Raw genomic sequence first — 21,794 nt, 5'->3', positions numbered from 1 at the left:
TACAAACACGTGGCCCCTGAACTGTGAGGCCACTTGCTTGGCTGTGACGCAGCTCTGATGCTCACAGCTCACGCTGCGTACACTTACAGCCCCTGCTCTGAAGAGGCACACTTGGGGATAGCACTGAGTACCCCCCAGGACTTGATGCTTCGAGTCCTGACGCCCAGCACCAATCACCCTCCCTGAAGAGAAGCCTCTGAAAAACCATTACATCTCTGCTGGTGCTGAGAAATCCTAGAGGCTTTAACTGTAGCTGGAGACAAAGCAGGCCTTACCTGTTCACCAAATCACAAAAGGGGGTAGCAAGGGGCTCTGGGAGAGAGAGAGATGGGCAGAAAAGCAAAGGAGCAATATTAGGTGAGTCCTTCCCAGGGCTCCTTCAAGGGGCTCAGTACCTCGCTGTTCTCCCCAAACTGCAGACTCCAAGAAGTGGACCAAGTTTCATCAGTGGAGATGACTTGCAGCAAGGCTCTACTGGACCAGTCTGGAATCTTTCAGTGAGGCCGTGATGGAGATGTTAATCAGCTCAGATAAAGGGTGCTAGAGCTGCTTGCTGAACAAAACACAAGCAAGCATAAGAACAGGCCAAAAAAAAAAAAGTGAAGCTACAATCAGAAGTGACAGTGAAAAAGACTGTGAGTCTTCCTCAGTGGAAGCCCTGAGCAGCAGAGTGACAACAGCCGAGGGAATCACTCGGTGTGTGCAAAGATGAGGTGCAGGAAACTTCTAGAAAACAGAAGAATATTAGTATAAAGGCAGAATATAAAGTGAAGCACCAACAGGGATCTGCAGTACGAAATTAAGAGGAACAATACAAAAGCCATGAATCCCCGAGGAAAGAACGGCATGACCAATGAAGAGATAGACACCGAAGAAAGAAACACTTTCCAGAGGAGAGGAGCCGGTGCATCCTGATTCAAGACGCTCAAGTCACATTGCAACCAACGTAAACCCAAATTATAAAATTCCAAGATCCACCGTAATCAGAATGACAAGGACGGAAGGCAGAGGCAGGTAGTGAAAGTGGAAGGAACCAAGAACGAAATTGCGTCCAATGATCTCCCAGAAATCATTGAGAAACAGTCTCGTTCCTGATGTTCCATTTGCTCTCAATGGAATGACCATCTCTAAATGCAACAGTTACGTGTACCTAGGTCGAGAAGTCGACATGACGAATGACTGAGCACCTGAGTTGCACAAGAGGAAGAGAGCGGCTCAGAACACCTTCAAGAGCGACAAAAAACAGCTAAGAGGACGAAGAACCTCCAGCTCTAGGCACATCTCTTTGATTCCACTGTTCTTCCTGCATTAACATACGCCTCAGAGACCTGGCCTTAGGTAAACAGGATGAGAACTCTATTCGGGTCTCCCGTCTCCCAAAGAGGAATCAAAAGAGATTTGCTTGGAGTATCACATTTCACTCAAATGAGAGAAAGAATCCGGAGTTTCAAACTCCGTGGACGATCAAGAATCAGGGACGCTGTCTCCTTTGCCAAGGCGTCGAAAATCAGATGGGCTGGACACATAATGAGATTTGGAGACGACCACTGGGCTACAGCTGTTACGGACTGGATTCACGTGGCCACCCACCTACCAGATGGTCAGACTTCTTTGTCAAGACCCTGAACGATCGGTTTGAGGTTCTTCGTGTTCCTAGAATGAACAGACACTACTGGGCTACACAAGCACGCGACAGGGACGAATGAAGACATTACTGGTGCCTGCTAGAGCAAATTGATGATTAACAGGAAGTCAAGTGATCAAGTGATCTCCCAGGAGACTCACAGTCTATTCATCAAAAGAGACTCTGTAAGCCAGAAGAAAAGGATGGATACGGTTAAAATCAACTATGAAATAAACACTTCACTCAGAATCCTCTATTTAGGCAGGTTGTCCTCTACAATGGAAGGAATGAGGCTCACTTTAAGAGGCTGGAGAAATTCATCTTGAAACTAGGTTTGCAAGAAGAATGGAAGAACTGTCTTTATAATACAAGGTGAACTTTGCCAACACCTATTGTTTCTAGAAAATGATGTTGAGTTCCTGCATCTTGATACCCTCTTCATGACCAATTGTCTTAACTCACGAATCAAGGGACATAGCATGACCACAGGAGTGGGAAAATAAAGTCACGTCTGAGGGTTCACACAAACACAAACTCAGTCAGTGTTACTCCAGGCTCTGCACTTGAGAATCATTTGCAGTAGGGCTCAGGGGACCCTCTAGGGTATTAGGTGTTGAACTTGTGTTGATGACTTGAGAAGCAGGTATTCTCCTCATTCACTATCTCTCCAGCACCGGGAAACAATCTTAAAGACAAGTAATAGTGGCAATACTTCCATCAAGCAACATAGACTTCAATGACTGAGACCTAAACCCGAAAGCTCTGTAACTTTTCCCACAGTGATTCGATAAATAAATAAATTATAAAAAAAAAGGCTCTAAGGGACGAGGATGGTTTGTACCTAATGACAAGAGATCTATATATCAAAAGCTTATGGTCCTAAATAATACGTACGTAGTGTAGAACATCGAAATATTTAAAACATCTGCTAATAGACTTCAGCAGCACAATAGTAGCAAGACATTTTAACACACCTCTCTCACCACTGTATAGATCATCTAGACAAGAACTCAACAATAAATACTGACTTAAAGGCAGATTTGGAAAAGATGAATTTGGAAGATACATATCGGGTAGCCTCCCTCAAAAGTCTAGTACACATACGTTTTCAGCTCATATGTACATTCTGATGAAGAAATAGAGTAATTAAAGAGAAGCTGTCATAAAAAAATACAGAAATTCCAAAGATAATGATTGATGAAATCTCTATGGCAGGGAATTGGAGAACATGGAGGAAATGAGTGACTTTTGGATTCTCATATCTTTAAAAGAATGAAACAAAGGGGAACAGAAATTCCAATAGACCAACTGCTAGCGAAAATATTAAATAGCCACCAAAAGTAACCCCTAAAACAAATTTCCATACCCATGTGAGTGTACTAGTAAATTCTTCTAAATCTATAAAGGAATTCAACTTCCAGAACGTCTTTGGTTCTTCTAGGAAGTCAAAGAAATAGGATTCTCCCATTTTCTGAGGCAAACAATACCCCAATATCAAAAGTGAGTATAGCAAAAAAGAGGAAAACTATAAGACTATGTTCTGATGAAATAAAGGATGCAAATATCCTCAACAAAATATTAGCAAATAAAATTAAATAACACGTCAAAAAATCCATGCACAATGACTATGTAGGATTTATTTCAGGTATGCGCAGATGGTAAATATTGATTATGTAAGTAAAATAATGTAATTATGCCACATCAATACAAGGGAAGATAAACATCAAATAATCATTCCCTTGTACTAATGTGGTATAATTGCAGACCAATAATATAGTTAGTAAAATAAACAAAAGAAGACACAAGTAAATGAAAACATAACCCCTATTCATGGATGGGAAGCCATGGTATTATCAAATGACAATCTTACATTACCCTAAGCATTTCCCTGATTCAATTCCACCCCTTATTAATAGCCATGATCTTTTTAAAGAAGTGAACTAATGCTGTTAAAGTTTATATAAAATAATAAAATAAACTAAATAAAAAAGTAATATAATGGACAATGATAGGAGACTTACCATTCTTCAACTTTAACTTATACTGTGAAATTAATCATGATAAAGGATTGATATCTAGTATATAGAAAGTAGTGGTTGAATTATATAAGAAAAGAAAAAGTCATTTATAAATGAGGACAGGGGAAGAGATGAACAGAATCTTCCTCATAGAAGACATACATATACCTACAAAGTATATGAAAAATCCTCTGCAGTGGGACAAAACAGAATAGCGGGCAAGGTGCTTGGCTTGAATATGGTTGATACTCATTCGTTCCAGGAGTGATTCCTGACGGCAGAACCAGGAGTAACCCCCGATCATTACAGAATGTGACCCCCAAACAAAAAACAAGAGAGCTCTAAAATCAGCACAGGTTATTAACTTTAGGAACATAACTCCAACATTTTTTAACTTCTTTAAATAAACTTCTCAGTCAAATCACCCAAGGGTAATGCTATTTCTCAAATGCAGTATGAAATGTACACTATTTCTGAGCAAATGAACACTAAATGGATTTATATCAGACAATTATAAAAAATCATAACCCTTATAGCTTGAGCCATTTCTGCTTGATCATATCTTGGCAAAGTAACTTTCAATGTCTATATTCAGAAAGTCAGATTTAGGGAACATGATTTCACTGCAACCCCAATTCTTTGAAGAAGTCACACAAATTTTACTTTTTAGTTTACTCATTTTCTCTCAATTATTAGCCTGTTTAATGTTGCTGATCATTCATGAACATGCTATTTGGCACAGTTTATATATATATATATATATACATATATATTGATTATGTGTAAGGGCTTTTAGTCATCATTCCATGAATACTTAATTTCACTACATAGTCTATCTAGGCTGTCCAAACAGAGTGTACAAAATTGCACATTAAATGTGTTTCATTATAATCATTAATTTTATTTCCTTTAAAATAGAGGATTATTAAATCATATGTAATATATATTATTGTATTGTTTTAAAAGTTTTACAAAATAAAGATTTTATATCTCCTACTGAAAATTTTCATTTGTGAGTACATAATGTCTACTATGCTTAGATGAAAGCTGCTAAAATATTGTTGAAAATAATATGATGACTTTTAATTCTCTTATTTATTCCCTCATCTATAATTTAACCTTAATTATTTAACTTTTTTTGAGTTACTATTTCTACTAATTAACTACATACCTATTTATTTTACTTTACTGTGGAAAATAGGGGATAATAAATTTCTTCTTTGTGGCATTGGGTTTAAATGCTCTAAAATTACATTTCAGCACAAAAAAACTTCTTGCACTTTTAGAATAATTTGGCTAAATATTGCATTAGTCCTTAGGCTGCTGCTAACTTGCCCAAATACATTCCCTTAATTCCTTTTCTCCTATCCTCTCCTTAAAATTATTGTATTTTAAATGAATGCTATCATGTGTCGTCTGAAAAGGAATAAGATAAAGAGAAGAGCAGGGTGATTTTTTTTAATTGACTAAAGATATTGAGGGTCTGAGGTCTACGTTCTATACCTCTTTACTTCGAGGAACTGTTTACTTCCTTGGCTCAATTTTGTTTTATTTTTAAAATGAGACACAGTGGGTGGAAAGATAGAACAGTTGTTGTAACGCATGCTTCGTATACCGCGGCGCAAAGATTGTCCCTGACAAACCCGTGACCTGGGGAAACAGCCCATTTTCCAGGTCTGGCACTGAACAACTGGCCATGATTTTCTGTGCTCAAGCCCTCCCGAACATCACTCTCAAGGTCTGTAAAGATGCTCCCAGTCGTAGCACTGATGTCGTTTGGGGCTGGAGAATTTCTGGTCTGGGGAGGTCCGTTCGGTTCCCTTGGCACAATCTTAAAATAAGGCAGATCAAGTCATTCTAAACCAAATGCTTTAGTATTCTAGTTAAGGTGGACCAAATTACAAACATGCAAGACTGCTAAGATAACAAGATGATATCGAGAAGGGGAATATCTTGTTCCGAAAGACTGATGGGTTGACCAACGTCATACTGGGAGCTGGCACCTACTCTTGTTTCTTACATCCTGGCCTTATTCTTCTATTCCCCTCTATAACAAAATCCAATCATTTATCTCCACATTTCACTCTTTCTACCAAAACTCGTACTTCCTGAATGACATATTTTAGCTATTTTACCGACCTCCTGAATGTTAACATGTCCAAATTCTTTTCTTCCTTCTCACCTAAATATCACTGAAGAATGATTCACGATCACGATCATCATGTTGTTCATCGATTGCCTCGAGCAGGCCCCAGTAACGTCTTCTTTGTCCTAGCCCTGCGATTTTAAAGTGCCATATTCAAGGCTCTTTCAGGGTTAGGAGAATGACACCCATTGTTGTTACTGGTATTTGGCATATTGGGTACACCACAGGGAATTTGCCAGACTCTGCCGTGTGGGCAGGTTACATTTGGTAGCCTGCCAGGTTGTCCAAAGTAAGAATGAGATAATAAGATGTCATTCTGGGAGCTGGGTTTTATAGTCTCTGGGTCTTGGCCATTGATGCTATTACACGGCACCAGGGGGTCAATTGGTGGGTGTGACCCTTGCCCACTGGAAGATGGAGGATCTGGGTGGAGGATGCTCAGCCCCAATCCGAGCAGGCTTAGAGACCTCAGCCCTGGGACCCGCATGCCTTTGTTCCTCTGCCGGTACCTTCATGTGTGCGGATAGTGGTTTCAGCATGGTGGTGGCTGGTTCTGGAGGTCTTCAGCTGTCGGAGGTCTACTTGGGGCGGGGAGGGAAACTTAACCCGCTCCCCTCCAAGGGTCCCCGGAGAGGACAGCCAGGCATGGGGGCAGGAGACTCTGTGCTGTTCTCTTCCAGGAGCTGGGTTGAGTTTCCCTACCCACCCTGAGTAGACCTTTGGCAGCTGAAGACCTCCAGAACCAGCCACAACCATGCTGAGTTCACCCTCTACACGCATGAAGAATGATTCACAAGTATAATTATTTATATTTAAATTATATAATGCGATTATTTGTGATACACAGACATTGTGAAATAATTACCAAGAGTAAGCCAATTATTTTATGTGTTAAACTGTGTTTTCAGTATTTTCTGAGACTCTACTAATTTTAGTATGTACTACTGTGTTGTTAACTAGTTGCCATGCCTGATTCTATGAATTTATTCTTCTTTAAACAAATTGTATTCTTTGCTCTATATTTTCTATTCCTCCTACATTTTCTTGAGCACCTGCCAACCACCATTTTGTTTTCTGTTGTTGTGAACATAACATTTAAAAAAAGTCTACATAAAAGCAATAAAATACATTTGTTTATCTTTAGCCCATTTCACATCAAATAATGACCTTTAGTTCTATTTTATCCCCAGTAGGAAGATTTCATTTCCTTCTTTTTATGATGGAGCAATATTTATTGGTGTCTATTTAATAAAATTAATAACTTATAACCCAGTCATTTCAAATCAAAGTTGATGAAAAAGAATATGCTTGTTAGATTATGTTGGAACCTTTTGTTTTCTTTGTATTTGCTCTCTTGTAGAAATGTACTCATGTACTGCCTGGCATGTGTGATATTTACTCTTTTTGTTAATTTAATGTCCATGGATTGTCTAATATAATACAGGTGAAATCACATATCAATTCAAAACGTGATTAAATTGAACGGAATACATTTTCATTTATTATAATAAGAATTTTGGTCTCTGAGAACACAAAATATGAAATAAAAATTAATCTAGCTGCCAAGAGATACAACTGTGGTCTATTCAGGAACTATATAGTACCCTGAGTACAATTTTGTGTCATCCTAGAGACCCTCTGGGTCTCCCTGGTAACACAGGTCAAAAACTTTATCCACAGGACAATGCACTGAATCATCAGCTAGTTTGCCGAGAACACTGATGGGCCCCAGGACTTCCTGTTCATCATTTGGTAAGTCCCCCCCCCATATAAACAAGCAACAACAACAAGATCTACACTGAGATTTAGAAGTGTCTACAAAAAGTGAGACTGGAGTTTATTTTTTGAGTCAGTTTGGTGTTCAGGGCTTACTCCTGGCTCTGTGCTCAGGAATCCCTTCCTGGTTTGGCCACCTGCAAGGCAGGCACTCTTCCCTCCGTACGATCACTCCAGCCCCAACAGAGGCTGAGGCTGAATAATAAAATAGTAGTGCAAATTAAGACAGCACAAATGGGTCAGTATAATGGTTGCATATTTATACAACGGAATGCTATATATAGCATTCGAAATGAATGAACTACTACTGTATTACTGCAAATTGCAACAGCAGCACGGACATAAATCAGACAAAAGAAAATACTCAAGTGTAGAAGAAGTGTAGAATGAAAGTGTAGATTTAGGTAAATTCAGACTCCGTGGTAGAAGATGCTATCTCTGATGGTAAAGGAGGTTCTGGGCTTCAGTGGCCGCTGCTGAGCTTTTAAGGGGGCTGGTAACTTACCTAGGAGATTACATTTTCTTTACAAGAAGGCTGCTTTACATTTTCTTTACAAGAAAAGGGAATGAATAAATGAATGAATGCTTGTACCTCCAGGCTCAGAGACCAAAGGCACTACTCAAGGCAGGGGATGTCTTTTATCTGTTGGCATGACTTGGGGCGTTACTGGAAACCCGGAAACTTTTATCTGGCTGGTTCTCAGACTCTGTAGGCGGCAGGAATAGAATTTCACAAGGGATATATAGGTTAACATGAAAATCTCTATGCATAATGATGAGAGTACAGAATCTTTAGGTGAAGGAAAGCATGAGATTTAGGGAGAGTTATGCTAAGATATATTGTAGCAAAAACCACTAGAGGCAAACCAGAAAATATCAGGGAACATAGGATGGAAACTCTATTACAATGAATATATAATATCTTAAGTGATTAAAGCATTTTATAGCAGGACATTTTCAGCAGAACTAAAACGGTTATCCTTGAAGTCAAAATCATCAAAATATTTGACACTTAGTTAGAAAGGTGAGTATTAATATGTTCGGTCACAGTCCTCCCGTTGTTCATCAATTTGCTCGAGTGGGCCCAGTAACATCTCCATCATGAGAATTGTTGTTACTGTGTTTGGCATATTGGATACGTCACGGGTAGCTTGCCAGGCTCTGCCGTGCGGGCGAGATACTCTTGGTAGCTTGCTGGGCTCTCCGAGAGGGGCGGAGGAATCGAACTCGGGTTGGCCATGTTGGCTGCTTGTAAGGCAAGATTAATATGTTATTGAGCTAAAAAGCAGAGGAATGTGAATAAGAAAATATTTGTTCTAGATTAGGTCAGTATACTAGATCTTCTTTCTATTCATTGTAACATGTATAAATGAGAAACTCTGCAAGTGTTCTTATTTCTAAAATAGGAGAAAGTATAATATTTTTCATACAGATATTTTGAAAATAAAATACCCCATTATTAGTTATAAATTATTTTTCTGTAGTTATTCTACATGTTCTTATACTATAGGTATTTTGCCACCTTGCCTCTGTGTTCTCATAACTGGGAGAGAATTGTACTCTCTCCTCTTTGATGCTTACTGGTCTCACATATACACAAAACCTGCAGTGTCAAAGGACTGTTTGTCTTAAACGTCATTAGCTTCAAGATAGAGAAAATCTGCATCAGAAAATACTAATTTTGCTTCCAGGGTTACTCAAAGAAAATCTTAATCTATCAACTAGAAAATAAAAGCTTGATTCAGGGATTTATTTGAACCAGTTATGTAACAAGGTTTAAAAAAAATTGAAAAGGTTCCCAGTGCATTCTGTTAATCATATTAATTTGCTAGAAGCAACACTTTTTTGTTTTTCAGAGTGAGAAAAGCTTTTGCATCTTCAGGAGTGCTGGGTACCTGATCTTGTCACAGACACAAGAATGAACCAGTTATGACATAACTGGGAACACACATAAACAAAAAGAACTAATTAAGCACTTTCCTTCAAAGCAGACAATAGCAATGATCCATAGAATTTCTACCTCTAACTGCTGCTTAAGATCTCTGGCAATAATCAATATGCTAACAATTCCCTGAAGATGCCTCCAAAGAACCAGCTTCCTTTTTAAAACCAATCTGCACACTGCCACTCTGAGACACAAAAAGAATTGCTTCATATATTGAGCATTCTGAATTGAGACTGTCTTTCCATTTGTTTTGTCATCTATATACTTTTAATCATAGGCATATGAATCCCTGATTTTCTTGTCTATAGGTTTCCAGTCACATATGATAGTAGACTAGGCAATTTTTGGACATATCTCACTTTGTCCCATGGGGCCCCTTGGAGGGGAGCGGGTTGAGCTTTCCTCCCCGCCCCGACCATGGCCCTGGCAGCCAAAGACCTCCAGGACTAGCCACCACCATGCTGAGACCACTCTCCGCACACATGAAGGAAGGTACTGGCAGAGGGACAAAGTCATGTGGGTTCCGGGGTCAAGATCTCCAAGCCTACTTGGATTTGGGCCGAGCATCCTCCACCCAGATCCTCCAAATTGCAGTAGGTGGGGGTCACACCCACCAACTGGCCCCCTGGCGCCGTGAAATCCCATCAGCGGCCAAGACTCAGAGACTATAAAAACCTGCTCCCAGAACCGTGCGGCCGCATTTGCGGCCGCGCGACATCTTATTATGACATCTTATTATCTCATTCCTACTTTGGACAAACTGGCAGGCTACCGAATGTAGCCTGCCCACACGGCAGAGTCTGGCAAACTCCCTGTGGCGTACCCAATATGCCAAATACCAGTAACAATGATGGGTCTCATTCTCCTAAAGAGCCTTGAATATAATCTCAGGGCTAGGATGAAGGAGACGTTACTGGGGCCTGCTTGAGGCAATCGACGATTAGCAGGATGATTTGTGATTTGTGATTTGTGATCTCACTTTTACCTAAATGATAAGGATTCATGGTCATGGCCCTCCCGTTGTTCATCAATTTGCTCGAGCAGGCCCAGTAACATCTCCATCGTGAGACTTGTTGTTACTTGTGTTTGGCATATGGAATACATCACGGGGAGCTTGTCAGGCTTTGCTGTGCGGGAGAGATACTCTTGGTAGCTTGCCAGGCTCTCCGTGAGGGGCAGAGGAATTGAACTACGGTTGGCCATGTTGGCTGCGTGCAGGGAAAACACCCTATCACTGTGCTATCACTCCTGCCCATGATAATGATATTATGATGGTTTTATTCACACACAAGACCGTCTTCAAAATTCCAATGACTTTCTTCATCAAAGACTTAGAACAAACTCTACTAATATTTGTATGGAATTATATTCTCTGCATAACCATAGCAGTAATGAGATTAAAAACAAACATGGAGGTATTGTATTAGGTGATTTTATTCAATTAATTAGTTAACTTTGTTTTATGGGTCACATTTGGTGATACTTATTACTCCTGAACTCAAGAATCACTCCTGGCAATGTTTGGGGCGGGGTGGGTTGGGGGAGGCATATGGGACACCAGGAATCAAAACATGGTCACCTACCTATAAGGCACGTTCCCTACCTGCTGGACTATCTCTCCAGGTCTGTATTTTAGAACTTTAAATTATACTCACAAGCTATATAATTAAAAATATGTGGTACAGTCATCAACATAGACTTACAGAAAAGTGGAAGACAACGGAGAGCCCAGAGATGAACCCTCATATTTGTGGACAGTTTATTTATGATAAAAGAGGTGTAGAGAAGAAGGAAGAACCTTTTCAACAAATACTCGGGAAATTTGGATAGTCACAAAAGAAAAAAAAAGTGAAGAAAGAGTCACATCTCACACCACTTACAAAATTTAACTCAAAGTGCATTAAATAACTTGAGATAAAACCAGAATTCATAAACTACATTGACCAAATCACAGGCAAAACTCGAGGATACGGATCTCAGTGGTGACTTCAGTGATTTGACTTCATAGTGAAAAGTAAAAAAAATAAAACCAATGGGGATTTATCAATTACATTTTTTTCCACAACAATAGATACTCAGGAAAAATTTCAGGAGTAAAATTCTTTAAAAACAAAGAGATACTATAGTGAATGAAAGAAAATATCTTCACACAATATATTAGATTTTAAAAAAAGCTTCACAACAATAACAAGAAAACCTAATAACCCCATGGGGAGAAGAAATGAACAGACACTCTGAATAAAACATGCAGATGGCCAGCAAGGCATATGAAAGAGTGATCATCCTCACTTGTTATCAGAGAAATGCAAATCAAAACAACAATGCCATCTCCTCTTAGACCAGTGAGAGTGCCATACATCAAAAAATTAGAAACAATCAGAGTTGGCAGGGGTGTGGTGAGAAAGGAACCCCTATCTACTGCTGATGGAATGCCATCTGCTTCAGCGTCTATGGAAAGCAGTTTGGAGATTTCTTATAAAGTTAAGGCTTGAGTGACGGGAAAATTATCTGAAAGTGAGATTCTTGCCTCAGAGGTGGCATTGCCTATGATCCCCTGAGCACTACCAGAGTTACCCTGAGCACAGGAACAGGAGAAAACCCTGATCACAGCTGGGTGTGGTCAAACCACACCTATGCATCCCCTCCAAAGGTAAAACTACAAGTTCCATATGATCCAGTGACTCTAGATGTATTTGTGGCATCTATCCCACAAATGCAAAAGCACAGATTCAAAGATATCCACTCCCCTATGTTTACTGCAATGCTTAGTTTAATACTCAGGGAATGAAAACAACCCAGACGTCCAACACCCAGGAGTGGCTGAGATTAGTACCAGGAATTTTGCTCCATGACTTGGAGGCCAGCCACACGTGCTAGGGGAAAAGGAAGCTCAGATAGAGAAGGGAGCACCAAATACAGGGTGTTGTGAGGATCCTCCCAGGGTGGGAGAAGCATGCTGAAAGTAGATTATAGACCAAACGTGATTGCCACTCAATGCCCCTCTTGCAAAACACAGGACCCAAAAGAAGAGAGAGAGAACAAGGGGGAATGCCCTGCTGCAGAGGCAGGGGAGACGGGGGGGGGGGGGGGGGGGGGTGGGAGGGATGCTGAGACCCGTGGTGGTGGAGGATGGGCACTGGTGGAGGTTTGGATATTTGATCATTGTATAACTGAAACCCAAGCACAAAAATTTGTAAGTCTACAACTGTACTTCATGGTGTTTCACTAACAAAAATAAAATAAAATAAAAATAAAATATATGGCATTATACTAAAAAAAAAAAGAAGAGATGTGAGAAACAGCGACAGTACCGGCAGGTAGGGCACTCACCTTGCACGTGGGTGCCGCAAGTTTGAGGTCCTCCATCCCCTATCGCTCCCCAAGCCTGTCAGGGGTGACCCTCGAGTGCAGAGCCAGGCATAAACCCTGAACATTGTGGGGCATGGCTCAAAAACTAAAACCAAAGAGAACAGAAACTGAGGTATACGAAGCGGAGAGCTAATGCAATGGGTAGGGTGCTTGGCTTGTGCCGATTCCATCCCAGGTCTGTCTCAGGAAGCACACATTGCCCCCAGAGCCCAACCAGGGATAATATCTGAGCACAGAGCGAGGAGTAAATGCTGAGCACTACCAGGCCTTCCCCACTCAAAAAATAAAAAGAGAGAGAAACAAAAGCCGGGTATAGGCTTCAGCTTCACAAACCAAACGAAACAAGAATCATGGGATAATTTTACTTTTGACACATGGGGGCAAGAAGCAATTGCAGGTGAGAGACATATGCATTTCGGGTGACAAAGGTACGGGGGTTGGGATAGTTGATACGTTTACTTCTAACACCCTTCTAAAACAAGGACTCATCTTCCTGACAAGAATACGTGAGCATGTTGAAGGTTCAGAGCATGAGAAATGTGGGCAAGACTTAAAATAGTTGTTAAAGGGATGAGGACCATCGTTGATTTGTATTAAGGGAAAGGACTTCTACTAGAAGCATTTTGAAGGACCAACTGAGGTTAAATACAAATTTTTTAATGCACAGAAATAAGCTCATTACAAAATGCATTATGTAATTTTTTTTCCTAACAGCGTTTGGCAACCTGAAACAAATGCAGAGAAAATGAAATTGGGGTTGGATACTGGTGAGACAAGAGAATCAGATGGGCAAAGTGTTGATAGATGAGAAAGTGTTACCAAGAATATATACTAATATTGTGTCCTGGGGTCCAGTGTGAGTGAAAAGGGGGACACTGGCAGGAAGGGCTAACAGAGGGTAAAGTACTGCTCTAACATAGATTTCCATGAAGTTCAAGGGCACGCTCATTTGGAACTAGGTGTAGGGACAGCCCAAAGACTCGGAGGTTGCTCTCCGGTGGAGAATTTCTGTGTTCTAATTTTTTAGGTGTAGTGATTCAGCATTATTAACTAAGCTCTACTAAAGAGAAAATGAGCACACAGTCCCACATTTCTAGGTCATAGATTCTATTCCTATTGCTCAATTTCTAGAAGAAAAACAAATAGTGTATGTGACTTGGGTTAAGAAAAGTATAGCTTAGTATAATTTAAAAATTAGTGGCAAAGTAAAGGTAACAGTAACTCCAAACGCCCTTTCCATGTGGTTATAAACTAAGAACACTGTTTTTACACGAGTAGTTTCTTCACCTGTCCTAAATTTGCCTTTCTGGAATATCATTTTTTAATTCACACTGCTTTTTTTATAATGTACTTGATATTAATAGAAGTTTCATTAATTGAGAGAGAGAAAGAGGTGATTTTCTCTCCCTCTCCAAATAATACAGCACTATAGTACCCTCCCACTATCCTTTCATTGTTCATCGATTTGCTCGAGCAGGCCCAGTAACATTGTGAGACTTGTTGTTACTGTGTTTGGGATGTTGAATATGTCACGGGTAGCTTGCCAGAGTTATTAAATAGTAGTTGTATGTCTAATCAAACTCAAAGCTGGAATTTATTCCTATCAAGCAAAAGTATTTGTAAAATTAGAGTCTAGTAAAAACTTACACCCCTGAGTACTGAAATGGTTTTATAATGACCAAGTAAAATTGACTAATATACTCATACACACTGTGGCTAAAGTCAGAGGTAGAATATCTCAGCATGTCACTGGGGCATGCTAAGATGGTAGGTGGGGGTATGGGGAGTGGAGGAAGGGAGGATCCTGGGGACACTAGTGAGGCGAAGTTGTCACTGGTGGTGGGATCGATGCTGAAATACTACATGCCTAAAGCTCAGCTACCAACGGCTCTGTACAACACAGTTCCTTAATTCAATAAAAAAAATTATAAAGACAAACTAGGTGAATAAAAGTTTCTGTTGCCCACAATAGAAAAATAAAATAACAATGGGGAAATATGATGGCGTGCTCATTCAAGTCAGTCTGACACTGTTCCTTTAATATTCTGTGTATCGTTGCTGTCCAGAATTTAGAAATAATTTAAGAAATTGTGAAATTCTGAAAGAGAACAAAAGTGATTCAACGAAGAGAGAGAAAAATTTGTGAAGGAGAACAGAAAAAACTTAACAGTCTAGAAAGAAACTGAAGTGAACCATGCTCGCAATCTATAAATAATACCTCCTGGGTAACAACATAATGAAAGAAGGGAATTATTCATAGTCTCAGAAGACATGAGGACAAAGAGCAAAATGACTAGAAGCTAAAGAAAGAAAAATATGGGTTAGATAATAGGAACACAATATGAAAGTGCCCTATAACTGTTAGGTCAGTGTGGATACTCTTTTTGTCCTACTGCATAATAATTATCTGAAAAAATAGACAGGTTCCCAGAAAATTTACTTTCTCTTTTTAATTGGTAAATATTTTACATCGATTCCAGAGCTTTACGAACAATTTAACTTGAAAATTAGTCAATAGTACAACTCCCACTTGCAGCTAAAAAAGTAAACAAATCACTCAAATAATTGGGAAAATTACGAAAGAGATTTTGGGAGATATAAACCAATTTTGAATGAGATTTAGAATATGTTATACATGTCAAACATACAAGTTAAATATAACTTTCACATGATAGATGCTCTGGATGAAAAAAAAAGATAATACGATAAAAATTCTTTAACTTTGCCTTTTCTTTATGGTGAAGGTCTAACAAGGGAGAATATACTACTTGAAGGAAATCAGAACACTATGCTCTTGAAACTCTCATGACTCATACAGCCTTGTCTTTGAACTTTTTCTATATCAATAAATATGACCCTTTTCCTGCTTGAGGAGTACTGTATGCTCTTTTTTTTTTCATGAAAGACATCCATTAGTACTTGTATTTGCCTTATTTTCTTCTAATTCTTCTTGCATTAGATGTGTGTTAGTATTATGGCAAATTAAATTTTTTAGTAGAAACCATCTGTTTGGAAGAGAACCTTTACCAATGGTAAAATATAACATGAACTGTACCTTCAACGTAATTTTCAGAATCCCTATCAAAGTATTTCTAAGTAAAACTAAATAAGAGGACCAAGGAGATAGTGTAGTGGGTAGGGCACTTTCTTTGCGTGTAGCTGATAAAGGCTTGATCCCCAGCACCCCATATGCTCAACTCAGCACCAACCAGGAGCAATCACTGAGCACAGAGCCAGGAGTCATCCCTGAGCACTATCGGGTATCCCCTCCAAGAGAAAGTGGGGAAAGAAAATCAAGATTAAGACTTTATCTAAGATAAATATTAAATTTAATCTGCATTTTGATAATTTATGGCTCAATGTTATCATTAAAATCAATAGTTTGATAAATATCAATCAATATTTTCTCTATTAAGACTAATAATAAAGTTAGTTGTCCATGAATTCATTGCAATGAGGAATTAATAAGCACTGGCACATAACAGTTACATTTAGAGTATAGATGGACTATTTTCTCTGAAATAAAACAGAGAAATTTACTATTTACTATTAATTTACTATTAATTTACTAATTGCTGTTAATTGTTATTCTATTAAAATACAAGGGTCCGCATCTACACCACCTCCACTTCACTGATGACATTGTTCTAATAACACCAAACATAGCCAAGCAGCACAAATGCTGGCCGACTTCAACCGTGAGTGTGAAAAGGTCAGACTACAGCTGACTCTTATGAAGACAATGTTTATGAGAAACAGCCTCATTCCTGACGCTCCATTTACTTTCAATGGAATGACAGTCTCCAAATGCAACAGTTATGTATACCTAGGTCGAGAAGTCAGCATGACGAATGACCTAGCACCTGAGTTGTACAATAGGAAGAGAGCGGCTTGGAACGCCTTCAAGAGTGTCGAAAGAAATAGCTAAGAGAACGAAGAACCTCCAGCTCTGGGCACATCTCTTTGATTCCACTGTTCTTCCTGCATTAACATATGCCTCAGAGACCTGGGCCCTATGCAAACAGGATGAGAAGGCTATTCCAGTCTCCCAAAGAAGAATGGAAAGAGCTATGCTTGGAGTATCACGTTTCACTCAATTGAGAGAAAGAATCTAGCGTTCGGACCTCCATCGACGATCGAGAATCAGGGATGCTGTCTCATTTGCCAAGGTGTCTAAAATAAGATGGGCTGGACACGTAATGAGATTTGGAGATGACTGCTGGGCTAGAGCTATTACCGACTGGATTCCACGGGATGTCAAAAGATTGCGTGGCTGCCCACCCACGAGATGGTCAGACTTCTTTGTCAAGACCCTGAACGATCGGTTTGAGGCTCTTTGTGTTCCTGGAGCGAGCAGACAGACGCCAGTGGGCTACACTAGCACCAGACAGGGATGAATGGAGATGTTACTGGAGCCCGCTCAAGCAAATCGATGAGTAATGGGATGTCAAGTGATCAAGTGATTAAAATACAAAGGCATGACAGCAAACATATAATAGTGAAACTTTGGTAGAAATTGTTAAAAACACTTATCTCAAGAATTCTCTGGATGTAAAAAGATTCTTTATTTTAGCTTCTGATTAGATTCTGTTTCATAATCATCGTATCATTCTAACTCACCAGAAGCAAATCTTACAGCAGATGAACGAGAAGCAAATTTCTTCAAATTTTCTTAAAATCATTGACTTTTTTAAAAGTCAGAGTTCAGTTTTGAAAAAGAATTACCAAACCATATAAAATAAATCTGTAACTATATGTTCACTGCAGCACTGTTGACAATAGCAAAAACCTGGAAACAACCAAAGTGCCCTAGAACAGATGACTGGTTAAAGAAATGTTGGTACATCTACACAATGAAATACTATGCAGCTGTTTAGAGAGGTAAAAGTAAAGGTAAAGGCCCTCCCGTTGTTCATCGATTTGCTCGAGTGGGCCCAGTAACGTCTCCATTGGAGACTTTGTTGTTACTGTGTCTGGCATATCGAGTATGTCACGGGGAGCTTGCCAGGCTCTGCCATGCGGGCGAGATACTCTCGGTAGCTTGCCAGGCTCTCTGAGAGGGGCGGAGGAATTGAACTCGGGTCAGCCATGTTGGCTGCATGCAAGGCAAATGCCCTGTATAAACATGGAGTGTATCATGCTAAGTGAAATGAGTCAGAAAGAAAGGGACAGACATAGAAGGATGGCACTCATTTGTGGAGTGTAAAACAACATAACATGAGGCTGACTCCTAAGGACAGTAGATACACGGGACAGATGGATTGCTCCATAGCTGGAAGCCTGCCTCATGAGCCAAGGGGAGAAGGCAGCTGGAATAGAGAAGGGATCTCTAAGAAAATGATGGCTGGAGGAATCGGTCGGGATGGGAGATGTGTGCAGAAAGTAGATAAAGGACCAAACATGATAACCTCTCAGTATCTGCATTGCAAACCATAATGCCCAAAAGTAGAGAGAGATTATGGGGAATCATGTCTGCCATGGAGGCAGGGGGAGGGTGGGAAAGTGGGGGATACCAGGGATGTTGGTGGTGGGGAATGTGCACTGGTGGAGGGATGGGTGTTTGAGCATTATGTGATTGTAACACAAACATGAAAGCTTGGAACTATCTCACGGTGATTCAACTGTCACTGTCACTGTCCTCCCGTTGATCATCGATTTCCTCGAGCGGGCCCAGTAACGTCTCCATTGGAGACTTTGTTGTTACTGTGTCTGGCATATCAAATACATCACGGGGAGCTTGCCAGGCTCTGCCGTGCGGGCTAGATACTCTCGGTAGCTTGCCGGGCTCTCCGAGATGGGCAGAGGAATCGAACTCAGGTCAGCCATGTTGGCTGCATGCAAGGAAAACGCCCTACCGCTGTGCTATAGCTCCAGCCCACGGTGATTCAATAAAATTAAAAAATATAAAGTGTTCAAAAGCCACATTAACTCAAATCCTCACAATGAAGAAGTGGATGGAATGACCAGCATTAGCAAATGAAAACTTGGAAGGATCCCAATTCCACAAAAGGTCTCTAGCTCAACTAGTTAAAAGAGACTTCAGAGTGACGAAAGGAAGGTGTTTTAATTAAGAAAAGCAATAGAAGGTACTCCACCAAGGAATGGAAGCATATGAGAAAACTTCAATGGGGAATCACTGAATTGCCCCAACCATTCAAGCTAACATTTTATCTTCAATCTCTCTCCAACTCCGGAGCCTAACGTCTATTTCTGGAGTCTTTTTTTGCCTTGTTTCCATGCAGTTTAGGGTAGTTTGTGTCTTTTGGCTTATGGTAGAGTAAACAAGTCAACGAGTCTTCTTCAAAGAGGAAAACTAAAAGCAAAGAGGACCCACTGGCTCAAAAACCCCCACCACCAAAAAATAAAAAAGATCAAAGGAAGATTTGGGACTAAATCTAGCTTTATCCAAATCCTGGATTATTCTCTCATCATCATGATGATGGTCATTATTGGGGTCTTCTTTATTGAGTATTGTTGTACAATAGTGATAGTAGACAGAGCATGTACTACTATAGTGTTATTAGAAATAAAGGATTCGTGAAAAGTTATAGCCCTTTCACAATTCTTTCAGTGATTCCTTTTGGCTTATTTATGTGAAGGGGATATTTCTGATCTGGTTGAATTTATTCGGATTGACTTATATGGAAAGAAATATAACTTTCTGAGATCTGAGAATGGTGGATACTGCTTCATACAAATTCACGAATGTAGTAAAGTGAAAAAAGAGTTCCTTTAAGGGGAATCAATGTATAATAAATATAACAACATACTGACTAAATTCATATTATAATCTCTTATCTTGGATCTAATTCATTATTTTATAATTTCACACTGATGAAAAGCTCTTCTCATTTCCCAGGGAAAGAACTAAAATCGCATTTGTTTTATGCTGTATAATTATACCACATGCAATGTTCAAAAATACATTACATGTAAGAATTCTTAAGGGAAGTAAAATAAGATAATCATTAAGTGTAATAGTGAAAGTTTTTTTAATATCTTCAGGAATAATAGAAAAAATAAAAAATATTTAAAATGAGTCAGTATCATAATTTAAATTGTTATCAGCATTATAATGAGCATTTAATTATTTCTTAGAAAAGAAGATAAATATTTATTTTTCATTGACTATAACAATGTTTTTCAACTCTAATACTGTTCTAAAAACTAAGAATGAGTTAGGATCTCTTGTTTGCTTTAACAAAAAATGTATATGTGGGCTTCATTCTCACTAACCTTCAAAGAGGTTTTTGTTTTTTTGTAGTTCATAGTATTATAACTTGAAACAAAGCAGTCAAGGCTATAGAACATTTTCTTTTTTCAATTTATGTCTTAACTTTCAATGATCTGTTTACTTTTACAATACTTCATGGATGGAAGTAAACTTGTAGATTTGTTTAAACATAAAAATGAAAATATTGTGTGCCCATAAAAGATAGTCTGAAATGTTTCAAAGATATATGTTACTGTGATCTTTAAAGCATGTTTGTTTTCCTATCATTGGTTATTAAATACTTAGACTTCCAAAGACTTTTTGATTTTTTTAACTTCCCTTTTTTAGCATACTGGTTGTCATATTAATTAATAATTTCAGGGTAATTTTGAACATATATTTATTTTATATTTGCATGATAACTGTAATGATTTGACCTTTTAGGAATTTATAGCTGGTTTGCTTTGGTATTTACCCATTATCGATTCCTTGTTTTCAATGACAACTTCATAAATGTATCAAATAGCCTATTTGTTTTGCTTATTTTGATCAATGGATCACCTACATTCTTTCTTAATAATTTAAGGAAATAAAGAAAAGTATCTCCTTTCCTCATTTTGTATCAGAATTGCGACAAGTCAAGTCTTTTGTGATTCCAAATAAATTTCAATACCATTTGATGGATTCCCAGAACAATGTCATTTGAGTTTTGATAGGTAGTTCATTGACTTAATACAATATCTTAAATAGAGATTAACAAAGTTTATTTAATCATTTCACTCCATGGACACGGAGTATCTTTCCACCTCCTGAGCCTTCTATTTATTTAAAAAATGATTTCTGGCACTGTAATCACCATCACGCTCAGAGCCTGACTCCACGAACTCAGGATGAGCCTCATCCAGAAGTGAATCTCTTGAAAAAACTCAGGTATTGGGGGGGGGGGTTGTGACTGAAATCTCCAGGTTCCCACAGAGCCTGGATAGGTTACCCTCTTCCATCTCCCTGTTCTTCCGGTAGCCTGGAAGTCACGCCCATGAACTGCCTCTGGCGCCATAAAAGCTCATTAACCAGCCATGGTCAGAGACTCATAAATACATCTCAAAAGAGATGAACAAGCTTAGAGATGCTTCCCACAGTCACTCCCAGTTAAAAATCTCACTCCAGCTGTATCACTTAATCACTTAATCACTTAATCCCCGTTATTCATCGATTTATTTGAGCGGGTGCCAGTAACGTCTCCATTCATCCCGGTTGCGTGCTAGTGTAGCCCAATGGTATCTGTTCTTTTTAGGAACATGTAGAGCCTCAAACCGATCATTTAGGGTCTTGACGAAGAAGTCTGACCATCTTATAGGTGGGCGTCCACGTGATCTTTTGATGTCTCGTGGAATCCAATCAGTAATGGCTCTAGTCCAGCGGTTGTCTGTAAACCTCATTACGTGTCCAGCCCATCTGATTTTTGATGTCTTGGCAAATGAGACAGCGTCCCTGATTCTTGAGCGTTGACGAAGATCAGAACTCCGGATTCTATCTCTCATTTGAGTGAATCGTGATATTCCAAGCATAGTTCTTTCGATTCCTCTTTGAGAGACCCGAATAGTATTCTCATCCTGTTTTCGTAGGGTCCAGGTCTCTGAGGCATATGTTAATGCAGGAAGAATAGTGGAATCAAAGAGATGTGCTCGTAGCTGGAGGTTCTT

The sequence above is a fragment of the Sorex fumeus genome, unplaced genomic scaffold, assembly GCF_029834395.1.
Source record: "Sorex fumeus unplaced genomic scaffold, SorFum_2.1 ptg000136l, whole genome shotgun sequence".
NCBI lineage: Eukaryota > Metazoa > Chordata > Mammalia > Eulipotyphla > Soricidae > Sorex > Sorex fumeus.
Note: the sequence above shows the minus strand (reverse complement) of the source record.